Source organism: Schistocerca americana, chromosome 1, assembly GCF_021461395.2.
Source record: "Schistocerca americana isolate TAMUIC-IGC-003095 chromosome 1, iqSchAmer2.1, whole genome shotgun sequence".
Classification (NCBI taxonomy): domain Eukaryota; kingdom Metazoa; phylum Arthropoda; class Insecta; order Orthoptera; family Acrididae; genus Schistocerca; species Schistocerca americana.
Window position 1 is genome coordinate 1,080,176,644 of NC_060119.1, and position 15,171 is coordinate 1,080,191,814.

Consider the following 15,171-nt stretch of genomic DNA (forward strand, 5'->3'; position numbering starts at 1 on the left):
TCGGTGAAGGTATGTTCTCGAAACTTCAACAACTACTTGCCAGAGGTAAATCGAAATAGTCATCATCAGAAGGACTTAACACTAAATATTGAGAAGAAAACGTATCGAGTATAGTAAAACAGCTCTACAGGTGCAGTGGAAACCACAATACACTGTAGGAAATAAAATAAATATTTAACGACTATAAATTGGCGCTAGTGTCGGCGATAGATTACAGCAATATAACTCAAGTAGAGACTGCAGTATGCAGTTACAGATATATGGAGCCGAGCAAAGGTCACTACATTCTTCGGCAGTGTATGATTGTAGGTTGGTACTATGTACGTCGATATGGAGCCTGTGTAGTACCCCGAAGATGTCAACGAGGTATTCAGCGAATGCAGCTAGCATCGACTAATAGCAACAGACGTCACATCTCTGCTGTTGAGTGGCATAACATTGCTAAGCGACAGCAGCGTAAACCTTGTCTCTTGATATTGCAGACAGGGCAGCAGGTACTTGTGGATAAGGCAATCGTCGGTTGATACGCGACCATTGTTGCATTGGGCTGCAGAGCGTTGCTGGGAAATGGCGGTATCTACCCCATATATTTCACAAAAACAATTCACTTGGATCATTTCCAAATCGCTGAAATTTCACTCACTGCATTGCACTTTTTTACCTTTCTCATCCAAATTTTGTTCATCCCCAACTATTTCTGACCTCGGTAGCAGCTTCTAAGCCCATTTGGACAGAGATGATCCATGACTGCTTCACGAGCCTCCTATGGCTGATCAAGTTACGTGATTTCTGTATCTGCCACTGATCAGGACTGTGAAACAATTGTACGACACAGTGTTCCTTTTGCACAACTCAAGATGCTTGTGCTGAACTAAACGTTTTCGAATGCAACAGGGTACACGATTTTCGTAGTTGCCACGCAGGCAACAATCAGCCTCGACAATCAAGTTTGCACTGCACAGCTGCGATTGTCGTAAGGTTTAAGCCGTCCAGGTACGGCAAATACATTCTCGTTAACGGCAAAAAATTGATAATGCGTTTATATAGAATGCCTTGCAGGAACTTCCAAGGACATCCCTCTTTCACCATTTAAACCATAGTCAGCCAGATATTTCACAGGATCAAGTCCAGGTAAGCAAAGTGTTCACCTTCTTCTTATGCGTCTGTGTCGGCAAAATGCTCAGGTTTCACATAGTAATGCTTGCCAAACACAGGCTTCACTTCATGTGGTTTCTCCACATCAGTCACACCTACCAAATGGTCCCTTTTTCTTAACATGGTATAAAGTCGCTGTAACTTAAATCAAGGTTTTCAAATTCATAGCTTTGTCACTTACATTACACATTTTAAGTTGCAACTCGTCCCTGAGTATCTCCTTATTACTCATGATATCAAAAATTTATTCATTCTATTTACACAAGGAAGTCAATATTTCACATTTATTTCTAAATCTTCTCTTTGTCTCGTACAAGAATATTTACATTTTATTGCCGGCCACGGTGGTCTAGCGGTTCTAGGCGCTCAGTCCGGAGCCGCGCGACTGCTACGGTCGCAGGTTCGAATCCTGCCTCGGGCATGGATGTGTGTGATGTCCTTAGGTTAGTTAGGTTTAAGTAGTTCTAAGTTCTAGGGGACTGATGACCATAGATGTTAAGTCCCATAGTGCTCAGAGCCATTTGAACCATTTTTTTACATTTTATTTACAAATTAATGAGCATATATTCAGGTCAGCGTAAGCTGATTTTGTTTTGTAATTGTCTACTACACTATGTGATCAAAAGTATCCGGACACCTGGCTGAAAATGACTTACAAGTTCGTGGCGCCCTCCATCGATAATGCTGGAATTCAATATGGTGTTGGCCCACCTTTAGCTTCCACTCTCGCAGGTATACGTTCCGTCAGGTGCTGGAAGGTTTCTTGGGGAATAGCAGCCCATTCTTCACGGAGTGCTGCACTGAGGAGAGGTATCGATGTCGGTCGGTGAGACCTGGCACGAAGTCGGAGTTCCAAAACGTCCCAAAGGTGTTCTACAGGATTCAGGTCAGGACTCTGTGCAGGCCAGTCCATTACAGGGACGTTATTGTCGTGTAACCACTCTGCCACAGGCCGTGCATTATGGACCGATGCTCGATCGTGTTTAAAGATGCAATCGCCATCCCGGAATTGCTCTTCAACATTGGGAAGCAAGAAGGTGCTTAAAACCTCAATGGAGGCCTGTGCTGTGATAGTGCCACGCAAAACAATGAGTGCAAGCCCCCTCCATGAAAAACACGACCACTACATACTACTGCCTCCGAATTGTACTGTTGGCACTACATACGCTGGCAGATGGCGTCCACCGTTCACTCGCCATGCCCACACCCTGCCATCGAATCACCACCGTGATTCGTCACACCACACAATGTTTTTCGACTGTTCAAACGTCCAATGTTTACGCTCCTTACACCAAGCGAGGGGTCGTTTGGCATGTAGCAGCGTGATGTGTGGCTTATGAGCAGCCGCTCGACCATGAAGTTCTAGTTTTCTCACTAATTGTCATAGTACTTGCAGTGGCTCCTGATGCAGTATAAAATTAGTGTGTGATGGTCTGGATAGATGTCTGCCTATTACACATTATGACCCTCTTCAACTGTCGGTGGTCTCTGTCAATCAACAGACGAGGTCGGCCTGTACGCTTTTGTGCTGTACATGTCCCTTCACGTTTCCACTTCACTAGCACATCGGAAACGGTGGACCTAGGGATGTTTGGGAGAGTGGAAATCTCGCTTACAGACGTGTGTCACTAGTGACACCCAATCACCTGACCATGTTCGAAGCCCATGAGTTCGCGGGCAAGTGCTCAACCATCTGAGCTACCCAAGCACGACTCACGCCCCGTCCTCACAGCTTTACTTCTGCCAGTACCTCGTCTCCTGTCTTCCAAACTTTACAGAAACTGTCCCGCAAAAGGCAAAGGTCCCGAGTTCGAGTCTCGGTCCAGCACACAGTTTTAATCTGCCAGGAAATTTCATATTAGCACACACTCCACTGCAGAGTGAAAATATCATTCAGGAAACATACCCCAGGCTTTGGCTAAGCCATGTCTCCGCATTTTCCTTTCTTTCAGGAGTGCTAGTCCTGCAAAGTTCGCAGGAGAGCTTCTGTAAAGTTTGAAGGCAGGAGACGAGGTACTGGCAGAAGTAAAGCTGTGATGACGGGGCGTGAGTCGTGCTTGGGTAGCTCAGATGGTAGAGCACTTGCCCGCGAAAGGCAAAAGTCCCGAGTTCGAGTCTCGGTCCAGCACACAGTTTTAATCTGTGCTAGACACACTTCATCTACATGTGGAGTGTAGTAGTACTCTCTTGGTTATCCCACGCACCCTGACTACAAATTTGGTGATTCGCCCTGTTGTGCTGCCATTCATGAACAGCATTCCAGGAGGTGTTTCCAACAGGATAACGGTCGCCTACCTACTGCTTTGTAACCCAACATATTCTACAGTGTCGACAAGTTGCCTTGGCCTGCTTGATCACAAGATCTGTCTTCAATCAATCACATGTGGGACATCCCCGGACGACAACTCTATCGTCCACAAACTGCATTAACCGTCCCTGTATTGGTAGACGAAGTGCAACAGGCACGGTACTCCATCGCACAAACTGAAATCCGGCACCTATGCAACAAAATGCAAGCACGTTTGCCTGCTTCCATTCAACATACTCGTGGTTACACCTGTTATTAATGTACCAGCATTTCACATTCGTAATGTTTAACCTATGATCTTGCAATGTTAATTACTTTAATATGTTACCTATACAAATGTATTCCCGAAAATTTATTTTTATTTTTTATTTATTAATTATTTTTTGGTGTTGTGATTTTTTTGTCCGTGGTTGTTCCTCAAGAAAAGCTGTCCACCTCGTAATCCAATGATTAGTAGCTTACAGGTTATTAAAAAGATCAGAGTGAGGTGATCACAAAATATCTGAATGTGTTTTCCGTAAATGTAATAACTGAACTTCTTAAATGCCCTTATCAGGGTGCGATTTGTGCTTTTACCAGTGGGGGGGATGTCTTAGGGGGTTAGTAGACTTAAATATGTTACTAGCCTGGAGCGTGGCGTTACGCGTGGTTGAACAGCTATTTATAAATAGATGTTAATGCCGAAACTCATTATTGACGCGTATGCACTATCAGAAAAGCCATCCCTTGTTATATCTTTAAAAGTACATTATAGGTAAAGCTTATTTACAAAATCATCTACATACAGGTACAGATATACGAGGGGAATTCAAAAAGTAGAGGCACATTTGTGAAAAGTTGTACTTATTCTGATGATAGAAAACTGAAACATATTAATAATATTAATACTAAGACTTATTAAAAACTTTCAGTGTTTCGGCTCCACAAATTTAAATTATATGTAACGTTTTACTCCAGTGCTTGGGAAATAAACATCCCAGTGGGATGCATAAACTAAAACCAGAGGAGGGGATGGTCTGATGCAGAGGGGGGGGGGGGGGGGGGGGGGGGGGGGGGAAATCCCCCCCCCATCCCCCCCCCCCCTGCAAATCGCACACTACCCATATTACGTCCAGAGCTTCTAACTCAGTAGCAGAATATCTACGTTCGCATTCTGAAAGGGTTCTAGTAGCAAAACTAATCATGTTAACATCAATCTTACCTTCCATTTTCAGGCATTTGAAATAGACATGCACCAATTCCGAAAAAGGATGCGTCTGCAGCAACGCAAAAACCAGCCTGTGGACATTTACGTGATGTTCAGCCTAATAACTCAAGGTATTCTTCCCACACAGCAGTGACAGTTGAGATGTCATTAACATCCCAGTGTTTATTTGTCTAGGAGATTTGGTCTGAGAATTGTATCTACACTCCTGGAAATGTAAAAAAGAACACATTGACACCGGTGTGTCAGACCCACCATACTTGCTCCTGACACTGCGAGAGGACTGTACAAGCAATGATCACACGCACGGCACAGCGGACACACCAGGAAACGCGGTGTTGGCCGTCGAATGGCGCTAGCTGCGCAGCATTTGTGCACCGCCGCCGTCAGTGTCAGCCAGTTTGCCGTGGCATACGGAGCTCCATCGCAGTCTTTAACACTGGTAGCATGCCGCGACAGAGTGGACGTGAACCGTATGTGCAGTTGACGGACTTTGAACGAGGGCGTATAGTGGGCATGCGGGAGGCCGGGTGGACGTACCGCCGAATTGCTCAACACGTGGGGTGTGAGGTCTCCACAGTACATCGATGTTGTCGCCAGTGGTCGGCGGAAGGTGCACGTGCCCGTCGACCTGGGACCGGACCGCAGCGACGCACGGATGCACGCCAAGACCGTAGGATCCTACGCAGTGCCGTAGGGGACCGCACCGCCACTTCCCAGCAAATTAGGGACACTGTTGCTCCTGGGGTATCGGCGAGGACCATTCGCAACCGTCTCCATGAAGCTGGGCTACGGTCCCGCACACCGTTAGGCCGTCTTCCGCTCACGCCCCAACATCGTGCAGCCCGCCTCCAGTGGTGTCGCGACAGGCGTGAATGGAGGGACGAATGGAAACGTGTCGTCTTCAGCGATGAGAGTCGCTTCTGCCTTGGTGCCAATGATGGTCGTATGCGTGTTTGGCGCCGTGCAGGTGAGCGCCACAATCAGGACTGCATACGACCGAGGCACACAGGGCCAACACCCGGCATCATGGTGTGGGGAGCATCTCCTACACTGGCCGTACACCACTGGTGATCGTCGAGGGGACACTGAATAGTGCACGGTACATCCAAACCGTCATCGAACCCATCGTTCTACCATTCCTAGACCGGCAAGGGAACTTGCTGTTCCAACAGGACAATGCACTTCCGCATGTATCCCGTGCCACCCAACGTGCTCTAGAAGGTGTAAGTCAACTACCCTGGCCAGCAAGATCTCCGGATCTGTCCCCCATTGAGCATGTTTGGGACTGGATGAAGCGTCGTCTCACGCGGTCTGCACGTCCAGCACGAACGCTGGTCCAACTGAGGCGCCAGGTGGAAATGGCATGGCAAACCGTTCCACAGGACTACATCCAGCATCTCTACGATCGTCTCCATGGGAGAATAGCAGCCTGCATTGCTGCGAAAGGTGGATATACACTGTACTAGAGCCGACATTGTGCATGCTCTGTTGCCTGTGTCTATGCGCCTGTGGTTCTGTCAGTGTGATCATGTGTTGTATCTGACCCCAGGAATGTGTCAATAAAGTTTCCCCTTCCTGGGACAATGAATTCACGGTGTTCTTATTTCAATTTCCAGGAGTGTATTGCCATAATAAATATACCAGAACTTACATTAGTCCAAACGGTAAAACACAAAGCTGATAACTTCTGCCTGCATTGACAAAAAGCTGTGTATTTCCTAGACTCATTTGATGGTAAGACCTGCCAATAGGAAGCACAATTCTAGGCTGGTCAAACAACGTACTGCATGAAATTTTTGTAATTGATCTTCTAGTTTTTTTGATTGTTAGTGGACTGGTATAATTATTTTATTAATAGCACATGCATCCATAACGAGTGTACCTGGCCGTTAGGTTTATTTACTGCTAATGAATAACGTAAAAAATGTAAAACAGAGAAAATGAGATTCAAAGATTTTCTTCTCATACTTCCACATGTAATAAGCTTACCTCAATTTTAAAATCCTCCCTACTGATACTGCTCAGCCTCCAGGTTTCTCTTCTCCCCTCTTTGAATTTCTCTGGCCTGTATTCGACACTGACATTGGTCTGTTAGCTTTCTTGACCCTGCTCTCGTCAATGGTGTAAAATGATTTTGTTGTAAACACACCAGGATCTATACCAACTCTCTTCAGCACTTCAATTCTGCCATTATTTCCGCTATTGTAACATAAAACTGCATCATAGACACCTATTTTGAATACTTCAAGTCCACAGAGTGTCCTTTTTGAGCATCTAATCCAAATAAAACTATTGAGGCTTTCATTCGCATTTTGTGTCTTTCCATTAAGACACTTCCTCAATAAATCAGGGTTTGCAAGAAACCTGAATGTGGGCTTAATTGCGTTCACAACAGGTTCTGGTAATGAGTGTTTATGTGAATACATCTCATTTTTGTTGTTGAACTTACACCACTCCTCTTTCGGACACAGATTGTGCATTGGTGTTTGGTCAGTGTATAGTTTGTGAAAAACAATTGCCCACACAGTACTCCTCATTGCCTCTAAATTATGTGTGTTTTTCCTGATAGCTATCCTATAAAATAACTGAAGAAAATCAGTTTCCTTCAGAGTAAACCTGCCTTTTCCACCTAGTAGTTTTCCATCCTCAAGTACTTCTCCTTTCTTCTCTTTCAGCAAGCGACAAAGCCTACCACCAAGCCTCTTTTGCATGTGGCCAACACGTTCCAACTTTTCTATTGTTATATTGTATAGATTTTTATCTGTTACAGCTTTGAACGAAGAGGAGCCCCATCACCAAGGTATTTAGTACATCTAACACCATACTGGTCCTCAGATCTGGAGAACATCCTCACAACTGCAGCAGCCTCCATGCCCCCCCCCCCCCCCCTTGAGCCACTATAGTTTTATATCATGCCACTGCATACTTTTCTTGCCACAGTTTCTCACTGTCTTCATTGTAGGACATTTTCCTTGTTGCACATTGGTGGCAGTATTTAGACATAATTTCTACATCTAAAACTTTACCTGGGTCATTACCAATAACAGATGCAACTCCATACATAGATGTGTGGCCCCTTTTCATCCAGGTCCCATCTACAGACACACACAGGTCAGTAACATTTGTAGGAGATTCACTGTTATGAATATCTACCCCAGGACCTATTTCTCTTTGGTTTATTTCCACCAATTCCTCCACTAGTTTGGCAGAATCGCAAACAGCATCAGACATTTCTTTATTTATTTTTTCAAACCTTGCACAAGGTGGAGGAAGAAAATGAAAATTCATAGCCACACGAATTACAAATTAGTTTAAAATCACGAGTAATTCCCGCTCTTCTTTCTTCAACAACAATCATGCATACTGTATTTTTACAGCTAACACATGAACATGAAACCTTTACAGCCTGGTAGAGAAGCTCTAATCCAATAAGTCTGAATCCAGTGGAATCTATATCATCATATTCACACACCTGTACAATGCTCCAGTCCCAAGTTTCGATGCTGAAGCTGAGAGTTTATGTTCTTCATTTCGAGCTGCTTCCTCTTTTTTTGTTGGTAAACCGATTTTCATGAAACCTCCATTTCCGAAATACAGCTTTTCCACCACCCATTATGCATAAATCTTGACTTCCACGTAAAGGTTTGCGAATTCAACCTTCCACCTACTAATATGTGTTGGTTTTGTCAAATCGTAAACAAACAACATGTAAGAAAGATAGAGACGTCAGCCAGAGATATAGATGTCAGCCAAAAATATCGAAAGAAAATAGCTTCGCACTGACAAAAATTCTGCTGAATCAAAGTTTTCCAAATGTCGTAAAAAGCGGGAGCGGCTACCAGTGCAGAGTTAGTTTAACAATTTAAAGGCATTTCTAAAGCTGCTGTCCCGATATAATTCACAAACAACATAGATTAAACTGTGTAGATCAAGAAAATAATATTTTTGAAAAATCGATTTTTTGAACTAAAATCCATTATATCCCACCTTAATAAACACGCCAGATATACATAACAGAAACCTTAGTCATTAATAATATGTTCTCCTCCATTGTTTGCAATAGTCTGCCAACGTTTGGCCAACTTTTCGATTCCGCCACTGTAGAAATCACGTGGTTTTGAGGCGAAGAACTTGTCGAGTCATAAACAAAGCGCATTTTCTTACGGAAAGGAAGCTCCTTGAAAGCTATTTGATAATGAGCGGAAAACATGAAAATTTGAGGGTGCAAGCTTAGGTGAATGAGGTGGTTATTGAATGACTTCCCAAACCAACTCCTGTATAGCGTTTTTCTATCAGTCTAAAGTCCGCGTCATGTGGAAGGGCTGCCCAATTTTCAACCGTTGTGTGCATCCACCTCCACTAGCCACTGGCTGCCAATAATATTCATTCTCTTTTTCGAGTGGCTAGCAGTGAGTTACAGTTAGACAGCGAGAACCTATCTTCTACATGTTCCACTCTTGCCATGCTTCGTGACAACCGAATTATTCATTCAACTGTCATTTTTTTTTGTTTTCTCTTTTATCTTGTATCAGTATAGCTGTGAATGTGTATCTGTAAAAGTCAGGTGAGTACAATAAATGTGAAGTGCATCACAAGCAGGCATGGAGATTATTTACCGCATTTATAACTTTTTCAGACGTGAATCTGAAAGCACGTCTCCTACTGTTGACATTTGAAAACACAAGAACGTCACATGACAGAACGTACAAATTTGACTTGCTTGCACGTTACCGTTTTGCGTTTATCCATGTGTCACTGTCAGTGTAGCCCAATGAATCAATTTGGGCAAAGGGTTAAGGCTACGTGGGAGAAAAAAACCAAAACATTCAAGATAACGTACACTGAATCGCTTGTGCGTGAGCCAATAGACAACATACAACCTGCAACATGGGCACAATCTGTGTGGTATGCTGAAAAGCTTCAGAAAGAATAATTTGACAGGGAAGTGATGATGGATATAAGCTTTGAAGTGACGATGGTATGACGATATAAATTTTGGAAAAAAAGTAATAATATTTCTTAATTTTAAAGACTCGTGGTTTAAAAAACGTATTTGACAACTTATCATTTGCATACATAACAATGAGATCTTCCTAGCCTTTTTATTAGGACTTCATATCCTTTGAATTATGCAGACTATAATGTTAAACATATTGCCCAAAGGAGAAGTTAAGCTTCTCCCACCATGTTCTATGCTCTAATAACATGCGAGAATGCAGCTGGATAAATTCGTCAATAGTCCGATATTTCCACATGTAAACCCCTGTAATTTTCAAGGCATGAACTGGATAAGGCCCTAAAATGACAGTATCTGTTACTTGTCGAGGTATCGGTGGTTTTCGACGTTATCGGTTAGCATTTCCTGGAGTTATTCGCAGACGATGGTTAATTGTTTGCTAGTTCAGTGTATTGTAAATGCCGTCTCTCATTGTAACGTCGAAAGAGTTACTTTACATTCATAATGCTTGCTAATAGAGAAAAATATGACAACTTACTGACCATTTTTACGATAGTCCTTTACATTAGTCTTTCCTCCACTAAATCTTTTTTACTCACAGTGATTACACTTAACTACACTCAGACACATCCATGCACGCACCTTACACGCATTTTTAAAAATTCTATTGAGTAGAAGCAGTTGTCAAGCAAATATAACGATTTCGGTTTGTGCTTGAAGTTAATTTTGCTGTATATTAAATTTTTACTTATAATATGTCGCAATAAATAATACACTCCTGGAAATGGAAAAAAGAACACATTGACACCGGTGTGTCAGACCCACCATACTTGCTCCGGACACTGCGAGAGGGCTGTACAAGCAATGATCACACGCACGGCACAGCGGACACACCAGGAACCGCGGTGTTGGCCGTCGAATGGCGCTAGCTGCGCAGCATTTGTGCACCGCCGCCGTCAGTGTCAGCCAGTTTGCCGTGGCATACGGAGCTCCATCGCAGTCTTTAACACTGGTAGCATGCCGCGACAGTGTGGACGTGAACCGTATGTGCAGTTGACGGACTTTGAGTGAGGGCGTATAGTGGGCATGCAGGAGGCCGGGTGGACGTACCGCCGAATTGCTCAACACGTGGGGCGTGAGGTCTCCACAGTACATCGATGTTGTCGCCAGTGGTCGGCGGAAGGTGCACGTGCCCGTCGACCTGGGACCGGACCTCAGCGACGCACGGATGCACGCCAAGACCGTAGGATCCTACGCAGTGCCGTAGGGGACCGCACCGCCACTTCCCAGCAAATTAGGGACACTGTTGGTCCTGGGGTATTGGCGAGGACCATTCGCAACCGTCTCCATGAAGCTGGGCTACGGTCCCGCACACCGTTAGGCCGTCTTCCGCTCACGCCCCAACATCGTGCAGCCCGCCTCCAGTGGTGTCGCGACAGGCGTGAATGGAGGGACGAATGGAGACGTGTCGTCTTCAGCGATGAGAGTCGCTTCTGCCTTGGTGCCAATGATGGTCGTATGCGTGTTTGGCGCCGTGCAGGTGAGCGCCACAATCAGGACTGCATACGACCGAGGCACACAGGGCCAACACCCGGCATCATGGTGTGGGGAGCGATCTCCTACACTGGCCGTACACCACTGGTGATCGTCGAGTGGACACTGAATAGTGCACGGTACATCCAAACCGTCATCGAACCCATCGTTCTACCATTCCTAGACCGGCAAGGGTACTTGCTGTTCCAACAGGACAATGCACGTCCGCATGTATCCCGTGCCACCCAACGTGCTCTAGAAGGTGTAAGTCAACTACCCTAGCCAGCAAGATCTCCGGATCTGTCCCCCATTGAGCATGTTTGGGACTGGATGAAGCGTCGTCTCACGCGGTCTGCACGTCCAGCACGAACGCTGGTCCAACTGAGGCGCCAGGTGGAAATGGCATGGCAAGCCGTTCCACAGGACTACATCCAGCATCTCTACGATCATCTCCATGGGAGAATAGCAGCGGCATTGCTGCGAAAGGTGGATATACACTGTACTAGTGCCGACATTGTGCATGCTCTGTTGCCTGTGTCTATGTGCCTGTGGTTCTGTCAGTGTGATCATGTGATGTATCTGACCCCAGGAATGTGTCAATAAAGTTTCCCCTTCCTGGGACAATGAATTTCCAGGAGTGTAATTATTGCAAACAATTTCAATGATCTTGTCGTTAGACAATTGCCGTTTTGAGAGAAATTGTAGTTCACAACTTCACAAAGCTGTCAGCTGTTCTCACCTCCCGACGTCGTGCCGAGTAAATCTGTGGAGCAGTGGACGAAACGTCGTCAAGAGGTGAATTAATATTTCTCTCATGATGAGTGATCGAGATTGGTTTTAACATTTACTATTCCCCTCGTAGATTTGAGCCTGTAATACGATGTACCACAGGCAAATGAGCTTGAGTGCTGTAAGCAGCAACGCAGTTCGGCAACGTGGACTTTGTTTACCCCCCTCTGCTGCTGCGCATGCGCGGTTCTCATCCCTTGGCACTCCCTTGCCGCTCCGCCTCTATGCCCGGAAGTGCCATCCTACGTGACGTGGGCTATAGCAGAATGAGGGTGGGCGTTATCATGGAGTAGCAGCACTTCACTGGTCATTGTTCTTGGACTGCATTCCAAGGCGTCTCAGTTGTTGATAATAAATGTTAGCAGTGATGGTTATACCTCACAGAAGCAGTTCACACCACTGCTGTTCCACCAGATGCATAGCATTTTCTGTTGTGGTTGTATGCAGGTTGCTGCTTTGTTTGGGCTCAGGCGTGTCTTTGTTTTCCTTAAGTTAGCATAAAGACATCATTTCTCATCACCAGGATAGGAATGGACACTGTTGTTCATGAGCCAATTGATGACAATCAAACGGAAATGCACATATGGCCTCCTGCTGATTTTTGTGAGTCTGGTATAGAGCATGCAGTACCCATGCACCCAATTTTTGAACTTTTCCCACTGCATCTCGCGTCCGTCGGTCGTCGTAATTTAATGTATATATTATTATTGTTATTATTATTTTTTGATTGTTGCCGACTTACGTGGTGGGCCTTCATAAAAATGATGTTTAAGTTGAACAATGTAATAAACTTTTCATATAAATTTCCTCGGCTAGTCAGTTGACGTTAAAGCAAAAGATCTTTAGTTATTAATTACAATTGCGGCCCACACACGCGCGAGAGTATTTTCTTACCTCCGTTAACCATTGTATTGTAGTCAGAGTCCTGGCTCTGGGTCTCGGCTATGCTACTGAAAATAAGAATCTTAAAGCTAAGTATTTCTGCAACTTCGTGCGGCTGTGGAGAAAAATTAATATTATGCTAATAGCGGGCGAGTTTTCCGCTTCCGCTAATTTTTCATAAGTTAATATCGCCACGTAATGGCGTCGTTGGCTGCATCGGCCGCTGCGATTGTTGAGCTGTAAATTACTTGAATGCAGGTTAATTCAAGGAAGGCGGACATGAAATCGGGATCACCTCTTACAAATTAAAAGTGCACAATAATATTAAATAGTTATATTATATGTTTAACTCATACAAATATGCTTACATTTGTCAGCACACGCAAGATGTCCCTCTAGACACATTCAAGACAAGCGAAGAAGTAAGATCGACTAAAAAAATTAACAAAAGAGTGTAACTTGTCGTCTCTTTAGATCATTCTGTCATAAATTATTTCTTTGCAATCTAAACCTACACAGAGAAATTATTATTTTACGGCTACATGATAAAAATTTGGCACTGGGGACGCTATATTGCCCCCCGAAATGTTTATGTCATAAAAAATGTTCGTGTTTTTTTTTTTTTTTTTTGACATAAGTATTTCCTCTTTCATGTCCACATTGTCCACACGCAGATTTTTCTTTCACAGTTTACATATGTCACATCGTATGTTGTAATTACTGAGGTGTGTTGCACACAAAGTGTAATACAGATGAAGTTATCTACATAACAATATAATATACAATTGGTTACGTATGCAGTCATGTACAAAAGGACATAGAATACAACTAGTTTTATTTTGGTTGCTTCTTCTTAGGGTTGCAACTTTTGCAGTGTTCAAAGGTATACAATCACGAGTTAGTCCATAAACTTGAAGTCCCAGGGGTGTCAACTGTTCGCTCCCCATTTGGCGCGGCCGTAGGGAAACCTGGGGAAAACCTCGGCGGAGCGACAGACTAACTGCTTTGGTCACTTCCACTTAATTGTTTCTGGAATGTCATTGGAGTACAGGATGTGCAAACAAATATTTTTGTTGCACTATGCAAAAAATGAGGTCATTATAACAATTGATTGCGGTGTCGTTGATGATCTACGCCGCGAAGTTTGGCTCGCGACGGCGTCGGTTGGTGTGTTCGGTGCTCGGCGTTCGCGGCGGCTGCGGAGAGGTCAACGCCCGCTCGACGCCAGCGTGTCTCTCGCCGTCGCGGAACGTCAGAATCAGCTGATCGGCTGCACGGTTGGCGATGCGCTTCTGTCTCGCCCGGGCGTGGCGGAGTGGGATGATATTCGCCCCCCGCTCTTGTTGACAGGAGTCAGCTCTGCTACGCATCTCCGACGTAGTACATGAAACATACACACAAGCAACGTAATATTTGTTTCCCGCTGCAGATGGTTACGCTAGTGGGAAAGAAGCATTTATTAGTGCGGCAGTTGTTAAGTTTTCGCCAGTTTCCGAGTGTCAAGCTAGCACTGTCTTGCAGAATACATGACATGGATCTTCTCCCGTGAATGAAGTTTTGATGCGCCACTGTTTCCATTACACGTCAGTTTTTGTCTTAATAAAATTATTTATGTTTTCGCCGCACTCGCAGGCACTGGTGAGTGTCCCAATACGAGCTTAGCACAAACATTCGCCGTTTCTGCGGTCGCTGTTTTGCAACAGTCCACGCATCGCATTCCAATCTCGCATTATTGTGCTCACTGAAACTACAGTCTGTCCCAAAAATATTGACTGTGGGTTCACTTCACGTTAACAGTTCACATTTATAGTAAATTCACAGTTTTTCGTGCGTAATATTGGCGTTTGGCGTCCTCACCGCTGTTGAACGTTCAATACTAGCACTTCACTGTCCATATCACAGTTTCACCTTCACAGTTTTTCACACTGCTTAAAGTAACTGTTTCGATTAGTTCACAAACACTAATGTATTTCATTCAGTCTGAACTGGATTTTGGCTAGTGCTGGATTTTACCAGTCTCTCGCACTAATTATCACTTTTTATTTTCCACTTAGAGTCGTACTTGCCTTCAGATTTTTTGACTATACAATTGTATTTCCGTCTCATCTGAGGTAAGTCCCCATGTCATGTCTGCCCACTCATTGCGTACTTGCTCTCCAGAGCCAGGCTCGACTTTACAAAGCTTTGCCTCTCGCATTATTGTAGACATTTTATAATCTAGGCCTAGCGTGCAAGTTCCTAGATTAATGTTAGATTTGTGACTTTTATTTACACTACAAATTCGTGCAAATCTCTGCTTAGCAGATGGCAATATATTTTAACAGTGCTTAGCGGTAGTCG